Source organism: Mustelus asterias, chromosome 4, assembly GCF_964213995.1.
Source record: "Mustelus asterias chromosome 4, sMusAst1.hap1.1, whole genome shotgun sequence".
Classification (NCBI taxonomy): Eukaryota; Metazoa; Chordata; class Chondrichthyes; order Carcharhiniformes; family Triakidae; genus Mustelus; species Mustelus asterias.
The window spans coordinates 64,357,771-64,376,571 of NC_135804.1; the positions used below are offsets into that span (position 1 = coordinate 64,357,771).

The 18,801-nt window shown below is 43.8% G+C and overlaps 1 protein-coding gene across 5 annotated transcripts in view; it reads left to right on the top strand.

Moving 5' to 3' along the window:
* Positions 1 to 18,801, top strand: part of st3gal2 (ST3 beta-galactoside alpha-2,3-sialyltransferase 2) — a 411,189-nt gene that overhangs the window by 127,010 nt on the left and 265,378 nt on the right. For 4 of the 5 annotated variants that reach the window (XM_078211163.1, XM_078211160.1, XM_078211164.1 and 1 more), the window contains one exon: positions 1,709 to 1,769. The exons of the other annotated variant lie outside the window; for it this stretch is intronic. The gene's annotated coding sequence lies outside the window, so the exon portion shown is untranslated. The remainder of the gene's footprint in view (positions 1 to 1,708; positions 1,770 to 18,801) is intronic. 5 annotated transcript variants of the gene reach the window in all.

Consider the following 18,801-nt stretch of genomic DNA (forward strand, 5'->3'; position numbering starts at 1 on the left):
AAACGGGAATGGGCACTTCGTCCCAATTCAGGAGAATCACAGCCTATATGTTTTTTCTTTTAATTTAAACATACCCTTAACTTCCTTGATTAATCATGGTTGATTTATCCCCTTCCTAGAATCCTTCTTCCTTACTGGGATATATCTTTGTTGTTAGTCATGAACTATTTTCATAAGCATCTGCCATTGTTGATTGACCGTCTATTCAGTTACATTCCTTTTCCAGCCCACTCCAGCCAACTCTGCCTCATTAATTTATAATTACTCCTATTTAAGTGTCGCATACTTGTTTCAGACCCAAGTTTCTCATTCTCAAACTGAATGCTAAATTCTATCATGTTATGGTCACTGTTTCCTAGGGGATCTTGTACTCTGAGATTGTTTATTAAATTTGCCTCATTACACCTAACCAATTCCAAAGTAGCCTGATCCCTGGTAGGATCCACGACCAAGGGAATTCTCTAGGAAACTGTCCCAAATACACTCTATGAATTCTTCCTCATGGCTACCTCTGCCAATTTGATTTTCCCAATCCATTTTAAAGATTAAAGTCTCACATGATTAAAGTACTGCCTTTCTACATGCCTTCATTATCTCCTGATTTATTCTCCATCCTACAGTACAGCTACTGTTAGAGGGCCTACACTGTCTCCCTCCCCTTGTTATTTCTTACTTCCACCCATATGGATTCTACATCTTCCGATCCATTTCTTGCTATCTTACTTATTCTATATCATACTAACAAAGCTACCTCACCACCCATTCCTTCCTGTCTGTCCTTATGAAAAGTCACATACCTCTGAATATTTAGTTCCCAGTTTTGATCACCTTGTAACCATGTGGCAATAAAATGGCTATAGAATCAGTAACCTCAATTTGTGCCGTTAATTCATTTATTTTGTGCCAAATACTACATGCATTTAAGTGAAGAGCCATTAATTTGCCTTGTTATAATTTTTTTCCATTTTGACCCTATTTGTTACTTTTTTTTATGTTTGTACATTTTGCCCCTTCCTGTTACACTCTGAGTATCATTACCTAAATACCTGCCATATCCTTTTGCTTTGTGAGCCCACATATCCACTCTCCAGAACCATCCCACCCACCCCTCTATTTAGTTTAAAGCCCTCTCAACCTCACTAGTTATGCTGGTCCAAGCACTGATGCCAGCACCCCACAAACTGAAACTCGCTTCTCCCACCCCATTCTTTGAGCCACATATTCATCTCTCCCACTTACCGCTTAGATAGCTGGTCACATCCCATGGGGATGAGTTATAATTGAATGCAGTGTTCCTAAGAAAAAGAGGGAAAATGTCAGCCAGTTTTCCTGCTCCTGACTAAAAGCCCAGAGCACTGCAGGAAAGTGTATTAATATCAGGTGAGGATATGATTGAGTTTGGCTGCTGTCCTGTCACAGTTAAATAGCTAGCCAACAATCATTGTCTAGTACATGAAGAATGACAACCTGGTGAGGTAAAGGAATCTGTCATCACTAATGGAATGTAACCCTGCATAAACCAATAGTGGCAGAGGGGGAGGAGTGGATGCAAGGAAAGAAAGAAGTTGCAAAAGTTAACTTGAAAACAGAAAGGAAGGAATGCAGGTTATTGTAAATCCTTCTGTTGTCCAGAGAAATGCTTACAATTCTGATTGATTCCTGAGGCAGTTACCCTGTAATACAAGACATTCTTCTGATCTGCATTCAGGTTCCAGATGCCAGAAAGGTTGGATATGTTGCAGGAGAAACAGAAGGTCATCACCTCACTGGTATGTTTGCAAATGAGGCTTAAAATATAGATTTCAACTGAGGGAGCTGCATATTTTTGTTTCACTTTGAATTATCAGTGAAATTCCCTTTTAGGTTGAACTTGTGCTTGAAATTAGACCAATAAATGTTCCAATTATAGTCTGTGTTTATCATTGGAATAATGAAAGTACAACACAAGCATGGATTTATGCAAAAGTCCTTCTTGCTTATTCCAACAATGGACTAGATTTTCCCTCCATGGCAGGGAACGTGGCCAGCATTGTTCTAGGTCCTGAACTTTGTTGGATTAGGGATGAGGTGAATCAATATCTGATTGTAACTTTCAAATGAGTAATCCTCCTTAATTGCCCATCAAGGACAGTGGATGGGATCTCAAAGCTGGAGGGACATTGGGAGGCCTTCTAGTTGGAGATAAACAACAGATTAAGTAAGAGTGAGGGTTTCAAAATGGAGGAGCCTGCTCTGTTTTATTGAACCATCTCCAACAAGAGAGAATCTTATTATCATCTCCCCTTGACCTTTAATGTTGTTACCATCACTATCACCATTCTGGGGTTACCATTAACCTGAAATAGAACTGGTCTAACCGGATACATTCTGTAGCTGTAAGTTCATGAATTATGCATCAACAAGAAGATTGTTGAATCTCTTGCCAGGATGGATGGGGATTTGTCTGCCTGCTGATACCCTCATACAGTCAAAGGTCCGAGCACCATATTTAAACAGCAACTGTGCAGACATTCATTCACTGCAGGCTAGGCGTGTAGTGCAGTTCTGCTTCACCAAGATGCCCAAAAGGACAAAACCCTCTACTCCATGGTTCAGCGAGGCCTTCTTATGGATTCTCCTCCAGGCCATCCAAGAAAGGCAGGAAGTTCTCTTTTTAAAGGATGGGAGGTCCTCCCACCTGAACATGCCAGTCTGGGGTGAGTTTCCAGGGCGGGGGGGACAGTGCCCGTGGCCAACAGAAAAGGACCGTCCTGGAGTGCAGGAAAGCAATGAATGATCTGATGTGCTTCTTCAAAGTAAGTGAAACTTCTTACTCCAAAATCATACTCTTATTGGGGCATCAGGCAGTCTCAGAGTCATGATGTGGAGATGCCAGCGTTGGACTGGGGTAAGCACAGTAAGAAGTCTTACAACACCAGGTTAAAGTCCAACAGGTTTATTTGGTAGCACAAGCCACAAGCTTTCGGAGCGCTGCCTCTTCATCAGGTGAGTGGGAGTTCTGTTCACAAACAGGGCATGTAAAGACACAAACTCAATTTACAAAATAATGGTTGAAATCAAGTCATAAAGGTACAGACAGTGTGAGTGGAGAGAGGGTTAAGCACAGGTTAAAGAGATGTGTATTGTCTCCAGCCAGGACAGTTAGTGAGATTTTGCAAGCCCAGGCAAGTCGTGGAGGTTACAGATAGTGTGACATGAACCCAAGATCCCGGTTGAGACCGTCCTCATGTGTGCGGAACTTGGCCATCAGTCTCTGATCAGCGATTCTGTGTTGTTGTGTGTCGTGAAGGCTGCCTTGGAGAACGCTTAACTGAAGATCAGAGGCCGAATGCCCGTGATCGCTGAAGTGTTCCCCAACAGGAAGAGAACACTCTTGCCTGGTGATTGTCGAGCGGTGGTCATTCCTCCGTTGTCGTAGCGTCAATTCCTTTAACCTGTGCTTAATCCTCCCTCCACTCACATTGTCTGTTGTCTTTAAGACTTGATTACCTGCAAAGACTTGAATTCCAACCATTATTTTGTAAATTGAGTTTGTGTCTTTATATGCCCTGTTTGCGAACAGAACTCCCACTCACCTGATGAAGGGGCAGCGCTCCGAAAGCTTATGGCTTGTGCTACCAAATAAACCTGTTGGACTTTAACCCGGTGTTGTGAGACCTCTTACAGTCTCAGAGTCCACAGAGATGCCACAATTCCATTAAGTCGCATTCAGTCACAGTGATTTGCCTTTATTTCCACATTTGTGATATAAACAAAGGCGCTTGATATATAAAAATGATGGCTGAACAATACACGTGTGACCTTTCCATCTCAGGCAGATATAATTTGGCCTCATGAGAATAGTGATTATTCTGATACTGTCACATTGAAATCTGTAGTTTGTGGATATTACAAGTATTTGTTGCGACTATTATTAGAATCTTTCATCCCAAGTGTACTTTGTACTATGACTGTGAGTTTTGGAAAAAGTAATAATCATCTTCAAGCACCATGGCCTTTCATGCCACCCTGCAGTATGTTTTTGTCTCCACGTTTAAGGCTGAATGTTACTCCTTTCCTAGTTCCTGCTCTCCCCGTGCATGATGCTGAATGATGGGAGTTGGTTCCACACTGATTCCACTGGACAAATGCAAGGTGATACATTTTGGTTGGTCCAATTCAGGTGGGAGCTATAAAATAAATGGCAGAACCATCAGGGGCTAAACATACTGTACTCTGGGAGTAAAAGGGAGATCCTTAGAAGTGGCAGCAGAGGTGGAAAAGGTGGTGAAGAAAGCATATGGCATGCTTGCCTTCATCAGCTGGGGCGTCAAGTATAAAGTTGGCAAGTAATGTTACAGTTATATAAAACATTGGGTAGGCCACATTTGGAATACTGTGTCCAATTCTGGTTGCCACATTACCAGAAGGACGTGGAGGCTGGACGAGGATGTTGCCTGGTATGGAGGGTATCAGCTATGAGGAGAGATTGAATAAACTGGGATTGTTCTTCCTGGAAAGATGGAGGCTGAGGGGCGACCCGATAGAAGTTTATATAATGATGAGGGGCATAGATAAGTTGAATGTTTGGAAGCTTTTTCCTGGGGCAGAAATGACAATTACAAGGGGACACAAGTTCAAGGTACGGGGGGAAAGGTTCATGGAAACATAGAATCCCTACAGTGCAGAAGGAGGCCATTTGGCCCATGGAGTCTGCATCTATTCCCGTAGCTTCTCATATTTACCCTGCTAATCCCCCTGACACCTGACCAATCAACCTAACCCGCACATCTTTGGATTGTGGTAGGAAACCGGAGCACCCGGAGGAAACCTAGGCAGACATGGGGAGAATGTGAAAACTCCACACAGACAGTTACCCGAGGTCGGAATTGAACTCTGGTCCCTGGTGCTGTGAGGCAACAGTGCTAACCACTGTGTCACCGTGCCTCCCAGTTGCCACCATGCCGTAGAGATGTGTGGGGCAAGTATTTTACACAGAGAGTGATGGGGGCCTGGAATGCACTGCCAAGTGAGGTGGTTGAGGCAAACATGTTAGTGACATTTAAGACTTATCTGGATAGACACATGAAAAGGCGGGGAATGAAGGGATACAGGTGGTTGGTCTGGATAGGACTATGTGATCAGCGCAGGCTTGGTGGTCCGAAGGGCCTGTTCCTTGTGCTGTACTGTTCTTTGTTCTTCGTTTTGTTCTTTGTTCATTCGGTAACATTGGAAATGTTTGCTAGAGGGGAATGAGTGTGTGGTGTCAGAAGTGTGTGCTCAATCTATTGAAGCTATCTACTTACTTGTAAGGATTGTACTTTGCTGCTGACCAGCTGGTGCACGATGGAATCCTTCTGGAATGGCACAATACACAAATTGGAATGAAATTCATTACATGATCATCCACTCCTTGACTTATGGTGGATAGAATAAATTGGCCTTTGTGAGATGGACAATGTTGAGAACTGGCATGCTATGAAAGCAATGCTTAGGCATATCTCCTGAATGCTCTCTTCAGATTCATCCCCTTCCAAGTTCCCCTCATCTCCCATTAAAGGAGATATCTAGCTCCTCCATATCCCCCTCTGGCAATACATCTCCCTGTTGCTGTGCTAGCTGTACTACGGCATGGCAAACAACGGTGATGTGGGACACTCTCGGTCTATTGAAAAGCCTAACCTGACTGGTCCAAAATTTGGAAATGCATCTTTAAGAGGCCAATAGTTTGCTTTATTAAGGACCTTGCGGCTGAATGTGCAGGATTGTATCTCTCCTCAGATGCACTCTGTGGCTAATAAATGAGCATCATTAGACAGGTCTTTTGGGAGTAACCCATATCACCGAGGAGCCAATCCTCTGGCAGCCTGGCTTGCTTCATCCATGTGCAGCAGAATGTAATGGTGTGTTTACTGGAAAGAGCGTCTGTCACCTCCCTTCTGCATTTGTGTGTTGCCGGATTGTGGCATTCCACAAAGGTCACCGGTGTAGCCTGGAAGGATCTGCCTGCAAAAATCTTCAGTTCGGCGATAATCTTCAGAGCAACTGGCATTGGATGCCTTTCAAGTCCATTTGGCATGAATTCCTTATGGAGAATGTTGCAGATATGAACTACCATATCCCTAGAAAATGAAAGTGCCAGCGAGCTATATTTCACTCATCTCCAGGTATGAGCTGTGTCTTCTGTAGACCCTTGGACACACCAAACATCTTTGTGGATTTGGTTCCTCCTCATCAACATCTGGGACTTTCAGGCACCCTATTGGCTCTTGTTCCTCAGAGCAATGGTCTTCCCTGAGCTACGCCAAATGGCAATGGGCCCCTCTTCTCATTCTAATCAAAGCTATCAAGAAGACATTGCCTGCAACCCTCATTCTCAACTTCTCCTTGTTTCTGTGAATAGATAAAATTGAACAATCAATGGTTGTTCCCCACGAATGGTCTCCCACCATATGCAAGACAGCTATGCAGTTTCTCACCCTTGGCTTGCCTTCAGTCTGTGCATGTCATTCCAAGCCCATTTCGAGCAGGATGATAGCATAGGCCCATGTTGCCTCTGAGCAGCAGGCATGGCCCTTGATTGTTTGATCCCCATCAACAATATACCAATAATCTCTATCAATCAGGATTCGTAACCAACATTCATATTTCCAGCACACCCTGACACACTTAGAACTGCTCAAAGCTTGCACACACTGTCAGAAATTCAGCTATGACAGATTCATTGCATGACATCCCACTAACCACTTTCCTCTCTGGTCAGACAAGGTGCCACACAACCAGAGAAGCTAACTGGAGGGGGACATATTTGCCTACTTGCCATACTTGCCACATACCCCATGGAGGAAATGGTAATTTGTGAATGCCTATTGCTGAGGCTGTGGCACTGAAACCATTGAGATGATGATATATTCATACTTAATCCTCTTTCTCACATCCCACCTCCCATCATTCTGCTCTGTTTTCTGATTTACAAGTTGCAGATGGTATAGGCATGCACCTCTTACTCGTACACCCTGCGCCTTGTCCCTTTCTACCTTCAGATAACCAGGAAATGCAACCTGACCAAAGAGTGGAGAAACAGTAAGAAGACATGATGACGAAGAGATAAAAACAAACACTAAGTGCACACACTGATACTGTGTGTAATTTAGAGGAGGCATGTGATGGGACCCCAAACATGAGTGGCCACAACCAGGGCAGAGATCAATTTTAGCACAGTGCAAACTCACCAGAAAACAATTCTGCTGCAGAGGACACATGTGGACTTCGATAGGGTAATATATGGAAAAATGCTGATTGTTATACACAACAAAGTTCTTGGTACATTGCGAAGCCTGCTAGAAAGCTGGCTGAAGTCAATGACAAAGAGCAAGGTGAAGCCCAGCGACAACTTGTCACACTGCTTCGATCAGAGCTTGGAGCCTAGCCTTTCCAACACAGAGGTGGTGGCCAACTCCATCAACACACTTTTGGACCAAAGAAATTATGCAGTGTATGCTAGCCAATGTCATGTCTTCCATTGCAGCACTTGAAGCAGCCACCCAACATCTGAGTGTTATAGTGAAAGCTCAGACTGCTGTCATGCAAGCTGAGACAGTTTCTACCATGGTTGTAGAATATATTGTGCGAAAGAGTTTGCAGGGTGTCAAGGCAGACCTAACCTTCCTTCCAACAAATTATTCTGCTCTGTCATATTTATGTGGCAGCATGACTTTCTTTGTATGCATATTGTGCATGTGCGCAGACATCAGAATCGTCGGCCATTTTGACATGTATTGTCCAATAACCACCATTTGGTTTGCCATGGTGACTTAAATCCACTGGCTCGGTGGACTGCCACAAAATGGAGGCATCATGACTGCTGCCAGGATAACAGGCACTGAGCTGCATGATTTCTCGTGGATGGATACAGCAGCTGGACGTTGAAGGAAAGGATTCCTTTTTGATTCCACAATAGAGCAGACTTGAAATGTGGAGGACCTCAAAGTGAAACATGGGCAGTCAGTGACACCCAGCACCATGGGGAAGCTTAAAATCCTCACCAGGCTGTGTGGTTACTGTCCCCTGCTTTTCTCTGACAAGATATTGAAATGTAGTTAACTCGTATTTAACAGAGAGCATCAGTGACCTGCCATTCCCAACATTGGGTGCCAAATTGAAATGTAACAAATCCCTCAGGATACAGTCTGGAAGCAACCAGATGCATAAAAGTGCCCTCGTCACCTTCACAGCCATTAACAATTCGTCAATGCCCTGCTTTAAGGCTGCAGTTGTGGCTGCAACAGGTGGCAGATTTCAGTGAGGGTGTTTTTACTGAAGATCAGGCATTACACATATTGTTTCTCACTGAGGTTCAGGTAGGAAAATTGCTTCCTGAACGTGGATATGGCTTGTTGCTGAGAGACCCTTCCACTTACTTATTCTTCCTCTTCCAGCTTGTCCTGCTCTGTGTGGTTTCTGTTTCTTTTTTCTCTCCGTCATGCTTTCTTCCAAAGGGAATGACTATTAGTGCACCATGTCTGGGAGCAACTTGTTTGCGCAGATGCCATGATGTCAACAAAAGTACTATGAACACCTGTCATCTATGGATTTTGGCAACACTATAGAAGGGCCCAGACTTTTGTGGAGTCGAAGGAGAGAAGCAATCAACCAGAAACAAACTCCTTTAAGTACTGCTGGTTTGGAGTCCTTTCTGCTGCTGGACACCTTTTCAGCAGTATAGATTGGAGAGGTTACTCACAGGGATGTTGAGTTCCAAAGTGGTACCATTGGCATCAAATCAATGATGCATGCAAATGTGTGTTATGATTAGCTGTCATGTATACTTCCAACAGCCATTCACTTTGTGTATGTGAACACCAGTGCCAATGCATCATCTGGCATGACTTGGCCTAAAGGTGTACATACATTGCAGATAACATTTTTGGCATCAAAAGGCACTGATCGCACCCAAACAATGAGCTCAGCCGATCTGAATTTCCCACTGATCTTTTTGCAGTGAGAACAAATGTAATTTGGGCACATACCATTTTTCCAAACATCAGATCATTATCACATACATGTAGCAATAATAGGACAACAGTAACTGTCACAATTGGAAATGAGTGTGGCAAATTTGACTGGATCAGGTCAGAGGAGTGAGCAATGTGCTGAGTACAGAAAGGTGTAAAATGTACAAAATGTTTGGCAGGCAGTTTATAGAGAAACACATGCATTAAGTTAACTGCAGTGAGGAGCAATGTGTAAATGCAGAGTCCACTACTTGCATATTTATTCATCAAGACATTGCAGTGGGATTTGCAAAGATGTGCTCACTTCAGGAGTTAGCAAGACCAGGTAACTCTTTTTTTTAATGATAAATGAGATAACAAATAGGAGCCGAACAGGTGTTATGGCCTCTTAAGCCTGCTCCATCTTTCAGTAAGAATAAGACTGATCTTTGACCTTAGCTCCACTTTCCTGATAATCCCCAGATTCCTTTATTACCCAGAGTCTCCAAAAACCTATAAAGCACAGTAAATGGCCAAGCCCCATTGGGCAGGATGCTCTTTACAAAAACAATCCCAGTCAGGGAAAAAAAACCTGAATACTTTTCATAAATCAGTTCAAGTGCTGGAAGAATGAGAATTTAAGCCACCCATTTTTATGACTGAACCTGGTCATGATAATCAGGTGGTAGTGGTGTGCTACAGATCACACACGGAGTCCAGGTTGCTGTGGCAGTATTCACTTTTACACGTATGTTATGGTCTGGAGCTGAGGATAGTGGTTACATGGTTGATCAGAAATCTCACCCACTCTTATCGTCTGCCATTGGTTTTTGTTGGAAGGATTTTCCGGTTGATAGTCAATCTGTTGGGCCACGTTTTGCATGCACCTTCCTTAACATAGAACATAGAACAGTACAGCACAGCCCAGCTTTGCATCCTATCTATGTCTCTTTGCAGCCTACAACAGCCCTCCACCTCATCCACTACTCCACCAATCTTGGTGTCATCAGCAAATTTACTGATCCACCCTTCAGCCCCTCCTCTAAGTCATTAATAAAAATCACAAAGAGCAGAGGACCAAGCACTGATCCCTGTGGCACTCTGCTAGCAACCTGCCTCCAATCCGAAAATTTTCCATCCACCACCACCCTCTGTCTTCGATCAGACAGCCAGTTACCTATCCAATCGGCCACCTTTCCCTCTATCCCACACCTCATCACTTTCATCATAAGCCGACCATGGGGGACCTTATCAAACGCCTTACTAAAATCCATGTATATGACATCAACTGCCCTACCTTCATCAACACACTTAGTTACCTCCTCAAAAAATTCAATCAAATTTGTGAGGCACGACTTGCCCTTCACGAATCCGTGCTGACTATCCCGGATTAATCCGCATCTTTCTAAATGGTCGTAAATCCCATCCCTAAGGACCTCTTCCATCAATTTACCAACCACCGAAGTAAGACTAACCGGTCTGTAATTACCAGGGTCATTTCTATTCTCTTTCTTAAACAGAGGAACAACATTCGCCATTCTCCAGTCCTCTGGCACCATCCCCGTGGACAGTGAGGACCCAAAGATCAAAGCCAAAGGCTCTGCAATCTCATCCCTTGCCTCCCAAAGAATCCTAGGATATATTTCATCAGGCCCAGGGGACTTATCGACCTTCAGTTTATTCAAAACTGCCAGGACATCCTCCCTCCAAACATCTATTTCCTCTAGCCTATTAGCCTGTTACACCTTCTCTTCCTCAAAAACATGGCCCCTCTCCTTGGTGAATACTGAAGAAAAGTATTCATTCATCACCTCGCCTATCTCTACTGACTCCATACACAAGTTCCCACTACTGTCCTTGACCGGCCCTAACCTCACCCTGGTCACTCTTTTATTCCTCACATAAGAGTAAAAAGCCTTGGGGTTTTCCTTGATCCGACCCACCAAGGACTTCTCATGTCCTCACCTAGCTCCCCTAAGCCCCTTTTTCAGCTCATTCCTTGCTAACTTGTAACCCTCAATCGAGCCATCTGAACCTTGTTTCCTCATCCCTACATAAGCTTCCCTCTTCCTTTTCACAAGACATTCCACCTCTTTCGTGAACCATGGTTCCCTCACTCGGCCATTTCCTCCCTGCCTGACAGGGACATACCTATCAAGGACACCCAGTATTTGTTCCTTGAAAAAGTTCTATGTTCTATGTTCTTCTAAAATCAATTTGTCTACACATTCTGCTCTACAACTACAGTATCACAGTATCTGGATATTTTTTGATAGAATGTAAGTATCGCTGGCTTGAGCAGTATTTTAATTGCCCATCCCCAATTGTTCTTGAGAAGGTGGTGGTTAGCCGCCGCCTTGATCTGCTGCTGTCCATGTGGTGTAGGTACATCTATGGTGCTGTTTGGGACACTCGATTTTGACCCAGTGACAGTGCCAGAACAGCAATATAGTTCCAAGCCTGGTGAGTGACTTAAAGGGAAACTTCCAGGTGGTGGTGTTCCCTGCCATCTGCTGCCCATGTCCTTCCAGATGGTGGAGGTCATGGATTTGGAAGTTGCTGTGGAAGGTGAGTTGCTGCAATGCGCCTTGTAGATGGTACACACTGCTGCCATTGTGCACCAGTGGTTGAAGACATGGATGTTGAAGGTGGTGAATGGGGTGCAAATCAAGTGGCATAGTGTCAAGTGTAGGGGGAATTGCTTTTTTAAAAAGGTGGTCAATGTCTAAAAACTTAGACTCTATTCAAAAACGCGCAAAAGGCGTAACCAAAATTTATTTTAAACACAAAAATCAAGCAAGACAAACAATACATTAATGTACTGCCATTTGGAGCTCTCCAAAGGGTTAGACAGCTCAGGTTCAGGGCTGTGAAACTGCTCCAAAGATCTTAGGCTCTCAGCCAAAATACAGAACGATTATACTTTCTAAGATACGCCTCTTCATTAGCTTAAAATTCATTTAGTGTTTATATGTCAGTCCAGTTTTTGACAGAGTATCTCAGTTAATTGCAATATACCAATCGTGTAATGATATCTGATTAGTCCATTTAATTCCGGACATCTTCCCATTTTGGCTAAACCCACTTCCTGGTTGCTGTGTAACTATGGAAACTTTCCACAGATGAACCTTTCCCACCGATACATCGCCAAGACAGAGAGATGTGTGATTTCTGGGCCCTAGAAATGTACTATCTTATGTCTGGACAATGTAGGCTGCTATAATGTTAAAACATTTGTCCCAAAAAATTGAAACTTCTAATGCTTACTTTTGCTGACTATTAAATTTCCAGTTTTTAGCTCTAACCGTCTGACCTTACCATTACACTTTGCAGTATTTGTTCTTTTGCTCTTTTTGACTGAGATGAACAATGCATTTTATATTTAAAATACATTCAATACTTTGATATACATACGCTTCAAAATCATATCCATTTATTTTAAAACTGTTATTGCATTCCCATATGAACAAACTGTCCATATGAATTTGTTATAAAGAATCATTTAGCCCCTTCTCGCTATCCTGTCACTAAAAGACTACTGCTGGAATTTTACTGCCTCTGGGGCGGGCAAAGCTCGCAGAATGGAAATCTCTGTTGGCCTCGGATTTTACGATCTCGCTCAAGTGAGGTTGTAAAATCCTCCCTACATCTGTCTGTGAGTTTCACTAGCTGATTTAAAATTTCCTTCTACATCAAGCTTATTCGGTGTTGTTGGAACTGCACTCATCCAGGCAAGTGGAGAGTATTCCATCACACTCCTGACCTGTGCCGTGTATATGATGGGCAAGGTTTTGGGAGTTGGAAGGTGAATTACTCTCCACAGAATTCCCAGCCTCTGACCTGCTCTTGTAGCTACACTATGGAGAGGAAATGGTGTAGTGGTTTGAGGAGGAGTTGATGTGATAGTTTGGGGAGGAGGTGGTGTAATGATTTGAGGAAGAGACAGCGTACTGGTTTGGGTTGGAGGTGGTGTAGTGGTTTGGGGAGGAGGTGGCATTCTGGTTTGGGAGGAGGTGGCGTAGTGGTTTTGGGAGGGGGTGATGTAGTGGTTTGGGGAGGAGGTGGCGTAGCGGTATTGTCATTGGACTAATACTAGTAATTCAGAGAGACCCAGGTTTGAATCCTACCATGGTAGATGGTGAAATTTGAATTCAATAAACAATCTGGAATTAAAAGTCTAATGATGACCATGAAACCATTATTGATTGTCGTAAAAACCGTCGGGTTCACTAATGTCCTTTAGGAAAGGAAATCTATCATCCTCACCTGTTATGGTCTACATTTGTCTCCAGATCCAATACCACTCAGTTTAAGAGTAATTAGGGATGAGCAATAAATGTTGGTGCAGCCAGCAATACTCACCTACCACAAATGAATTTTTAAAAAATTACATGGCTGGTCGAGTTCAGTTTCTGGTCAACCTCCAGATACGTTAATAGTGGGGGATTCAGTTCAGCCTTTGATTGTCAAGGGGAGAACATTGGATTCTTTCATGTTGGAGATGTCTGACACAAGTGTGGAATGATTGCCAGTCATCAGCTCAAGACTGAACATTGTCGAGATCTTGTTGCATATGAGCACGGATGGCTTCAGTATCTGAGGAGTCACAAACAGTGCTGAATATTAGGCAACCATCAGCGAACATGATCTTATTGCGAGGGGGAGAGGCGGGGGGGTGGGGGTGCGGGGATGGTTGGGCCTAGGACACTACCCTGAGGAACTTCAGTAGTGATGTCCTGGAGCTGAGATGATTGACTTCCAACAACCACAACCATCTTCCTTTTTGCCAGGTATGACTCCAACCAGCAGAGCATTTTCCCTCTGATTCCCATTGATTTCAGATTTGCTTGGGGTCGTTGATGCCACACTCAAATACTGCCTTGATGTGAAAGGTGGTCACTCTCACCTCTGAGTTCAGCTCTTTTTTTCCATGTTTCATCTCAGGCTGTAATGAGGCCAGGAGCTAAGTGGCCCTGGCGGAACCCAAACTGAGCACCAATGAGCAGCTTGATAATACTGTCGATGACCCCTTCCATCCCTTCACTGATGATTGAGAGCAGACTGGTTTTGGGGGGGGGGGGGGGGGGGGGGGGGTGGTGGTGGTAATTGGCCAGGTTGGATTTGTCCTGCTTTTTGTGGACACTATATAGCTGGGCGATTTTCCACATTGCCGGATAAATGCTAGAATTGTAGCTGTACTGGAACAGCTGAGCTAAGGGCACAGCTACTTCTAGAGCACAGGTATTTAGTACTTTGTTGTCAGGGCATATCGCATTTACAATGTCCAGTGGAGTAAATCAAATTGGCTTGAGACTGGCATCTGTGATACTGGGGACCTTAGGAGGAGGCTGAGATGGATCATCCACTTGGCACTTCTGGCTGAAGATTGTCCTTTGCACATCAGTGCAAAGGACAATCTTCCCATCATTGAGGATGGGGATATTATGGAGCTTCCTCATGTAGTTAACCTTGTCAAAGGCTATAGACAGGCTGAAAAGGACAAAGGGGAATAGTTTACTTTTGTCACAGTCATAGACAACGTGATTTATGACTTTGATAAGAGCTGCTTCATTGCTGTGGCAGAGGTGGAACCTGATTGAAGGGATTCAAATATGATGGGGGGAATTTTCTCATCTCACCCACCACAGAAATCATAGCAGGCGGGAGGCGGGCCAAGCAAAGATCCGTTGACCTTGAGCGGGATTTTCAGGTTTTGGGGCAAACATGGCCAGAAAATCCCGCCCAGAGTTCTGGGAAAGATGGGCACGGATATAAGAGGCAACAAGAGGTCATCCATTTTGGTAGGAATAACAGCAAAATGGACTATTATTTAAATGGTAAAAAATTGCAGCATGCTGCTGTGCAGAGGGACCTGGGTGTCCTTGTGCATGAATCACAAAAAGTCAGTATGCAGGTGCAGCAGGTAATTAAGAAGAGAAATGGAATTTTGTCCTTCATTGCTAGAAGGATGGAGTTTAAAAACAGCGAGGTTATGTTGCAGCTGTATAAGGTGCTGGTGAGGCCACACTTGGAGTACTGTGTACAGTTTTGGTCTCCTTATTCAAGAAAGGATATACTGGCACTGGAGGGGGTACAGAGGAGATTCACTAGGTTGATTCCAGAATGAGAGGGTTGGCTTCTGAGGAGATACTGAATAGACTGAGGCTATACTCATTAGAATTCAGAAGAATGAAGGGAGATCTTATGGAAACATATAAGATTGTGAAGGGAATAGATAAGATAGAAGCAGGGAAGTTGTTTCCCCTGGCAGGTGAAACTAGAACTAGGGAGCATGGCCTCAAAATAAGGGGGAGCAGATTGAGTTGAGGAGGAACTTCTTCACCCAAGGGGTTGTGAATCTATGGAATTTCCTGCCCAGTGAAGTAGTTGAGGTTACATCATTGAATGTTTTTAAGGCAAGGAACAATAAAGGAATTAAGGGTTATGGTGAGAGGGCGGGTAAGTGGAGCTGAGTCCATGAAAAGATCAGCCATGATCTTATTGAATGGTGGAGCAGACTCGAAGGGCCAGATGGCTTATTCCTGCTCCTATTTCTTATGTTCTTATGTAACAGCATGTTCAAGGTGCAGGGCAAAGAGCCTTTGCCTTCCTGATTCCTGCCAGTTAAGTAGAGGATTTCCCCCACGCACGCATGCCCCCCAAACCCCCACCCCAATCCCCATTTCACCCCCAAGTCCAATTGAGACACTTTGTGGCCAATTAAGGGCCTCAATTGGGCCCCATCCTCCAGCCAGTGATACAACACCAGCGAGTGAAATCCTTGAGAAGGCTTCTGAAAAAGAGGGGAGAGAGCTAACAATAGACAAGAGTTCAGGTCGAGTGTTCTGGAATGTTGGGTTACTTTGTCTGAAAGTTCTAGAATCATGTAGATTCGGATAAAGCCAGAGTTAGAAGAGCTGGGATGGAGCCAGAGTGAAGGAGGGACTAGGAGTATAGACTATTGAGGAAACTCTTAGAGTAGAAAGACCTGGAGCTGTGGAAGACTTGGATGACAATTTCATAAACAACGGGAAGTGAGTAAACTCAAATAATGTGATGCCATGAAAACAGAAATTAGCATCTTGACAAGGTGAACACAAAAAGGATGTTTCCTTTTCTGGGTGAATCAGAACCTGTTTTAAAACTAGGTGTCGCCCTTTTAGGACAGGATTTTCTGCCCCCCCCCCCCCCCCCCCCACCGCAGTTTGTTTTCTGGTGGCAGAGGCCACTCACCATTGGCTGTCAGCAGGATCTTCCGGTCGCACTGTGGGGAAACCCACTGTCGGGGGTCGCCATTTGTGGGACAGGAAGATCCCGCTGGCAGGAAAAGCTGGAAAATTCAGCGAAATAAGAATTTCTTTTCTCTCAGAAGGTTGTGCGACTTTGGAACTCTCTGCCTCAGGAGATGGTGGAAATGGGGTAACTGAATCTTTTTAAGGCAGAGATAGATAGATTCTTGATAGGCCAGGGAATTAAAGGTTATCAGGGTGGATGGGGATGTAGAACTCGATCTACAAACAGATCAGCCATGATCTTATCAAATGGCGGATCAGGCTCAAGGGTCCGAGTAGCCTGCTTCTGCTACATTTTGTAGGTTCATATTCCTGATAATTCCAATTCAAGAAATCCCTCTCCATACACTGACAATGTGTGCTATATGGCATTTCTCATCCAAGCATTTATTTTTAGGGCAATTTAAGATCATCCAAGCGCTGAATGTTGCACAGTTATTTATCTTTTTAGTGCCAAATATTAGGTGAATGGATGCATTTTTGCAATTGGATCACTTTTTATTTAAAATTAATTTTGTGTATCCTTTAGTTTTGGATTACTGAATGAATAATAGCTGGGCTGTGGAACAATGATTAAGAAATTATCCATTTTAGAAAAAAACTAAACAAAGCAGAAAGAACATTTCTTGGCAAACCAGCATTATTTTATCAGAGTTGGAACACATGTTGGAAGGGGAATGCGAGCATGGACTTTCGTAAGGTTTTGTTTTATTCCCCAGTTTCAAAGTGCTGACAGTAAGTTGATCAGGCTGAGTAAATTTAAGATCAAATTTCTATTGTGATTGAACCCTGGCCAATAATTATAAAGCAGTTTTAATTCTGCTAAAGGCAGTATTGCATTTTAGATAAGCATCTTGAAAGTTAAGTATTCAGTATTGAATAATAGAAACAGGAAAATCATTAGGAATATCAAGACTATTGGATCCAATTTTGCTGCCCCAGATTGAATTTAGCTGTGATTTCTCCACAGCCAATACCCTGTGTTGAGGCTGAGACATAAATAATGGCAATTTGGACACCCCTGCTACCTGTACACGGGCTAATAGCAAAAATGATTGTCTCTTTTTGATAATCAACATCACCATATTCCTCGTCCCCCAGCAACCACTTTTTCATCCACTGATTCTTAATGAATTATCGGGCCAAGTGCTGGCAGTCCTTTAGTACCTGAAACAGTTGATGTTGCCACATGTAAGCTGGGCATACAGGCTGTCCTATCATGGGGGGACAGCATCAACACAGAGCCTGAATCTCTGTTTACCTGCTGCTGAATCTTCTTTTAGGCTTTAGAAAACCTGACTTGTACATATTTGCAGCTCGCCAATTGCACATCTAACCCATTCACACGCCATTCTTATCTTTTCACACAGGGGTCAGGTTCATAATGTAGCTTCCGTGTCATGAACACCAACAGGAAGAGTGTGGATGTGAAAGCGGGCATGTTAGAAGCCCTACCTTGGTTCTTCAACACTATTCCATCTCCCACCAATGTTTAAAGGTCTCTTAAATCTCACCTCTCACCTCCCATCCAACTGCATGCTAGCAGATCGCCCCAGCTACCTCCATGTATAGAACACAGGTTTGGCCTCAATTGGAGTATTGTTCCCAGTTCTGGGTGCCACACTTTCAGAAGGATGCTAAGACATTAGAGACAGTGCCGAAATGATTCACAAGAATGGCTCCATAAATGAATAACTTCAGTTAGGTAGGTAAATTGTAGAAGTTGGGACTGAATTCCTTGAGAAAGATAAGATTGCGAGAGATTTGATGGATGGGCAGAGTAGATAGGGAACAACTGTTCCCAAAGATGGAAGAATTTAGTGGGCAAACTTTTAAGGTAATTGACAAAAGAATCAATGGCAATGGAAAATATTTTCACACAGCAAGTGGGTAGAATCAGAAATGCACTGTCTGAGAATAATGGAGGCAGGATCAATCGAGGTACTCAAAAGAGAATTGGATTATTATCTAAAAAGGGAAAACGTACAAAGCTTTGGTAAAGAAGCAGGGTAGTGGTACTAGGTGAATCGCTCCTTCAGAGAGCCAGCACAGACTCAATGGACCAAATGGTCTCCTTTTGTGCTGTAACCATTCTGTGATCCTTTCATACATTTTTTGCTGTTTTATGGTGCTGTTTTCATTGGAAAAGTATATGTGAACAAATACACAAGCTCCATCAATGTAAAGTCAATTTATACTTTGAAAATCAGGGCCGAGATTCTCCCAAACAAATTCTGAGTTCCCAACATGCGGGAAAATGGGAGTGAATCCTGCTGGTTTTTTTAGCACAATTTCCAGCATGAATATCCGACATTGAGCACTGCAGAGTGCCTCCCAGACCTCCCCGGACCAGCCCTGATGTTCTTCCCATCAACCCTCCCCCCAACCATGACCATCCCCGACAGCCCCAACCCCCCCCCCTCATCCGAATGGCCAGCCCCGATCACTTTCTTCCTTCCCTCCCCCACTGATCCCAATGCAGAGTGGCAGCAGGTCCCTCCATCACTGATTGCCCCTCCCAATAGGCCCTGCCACCT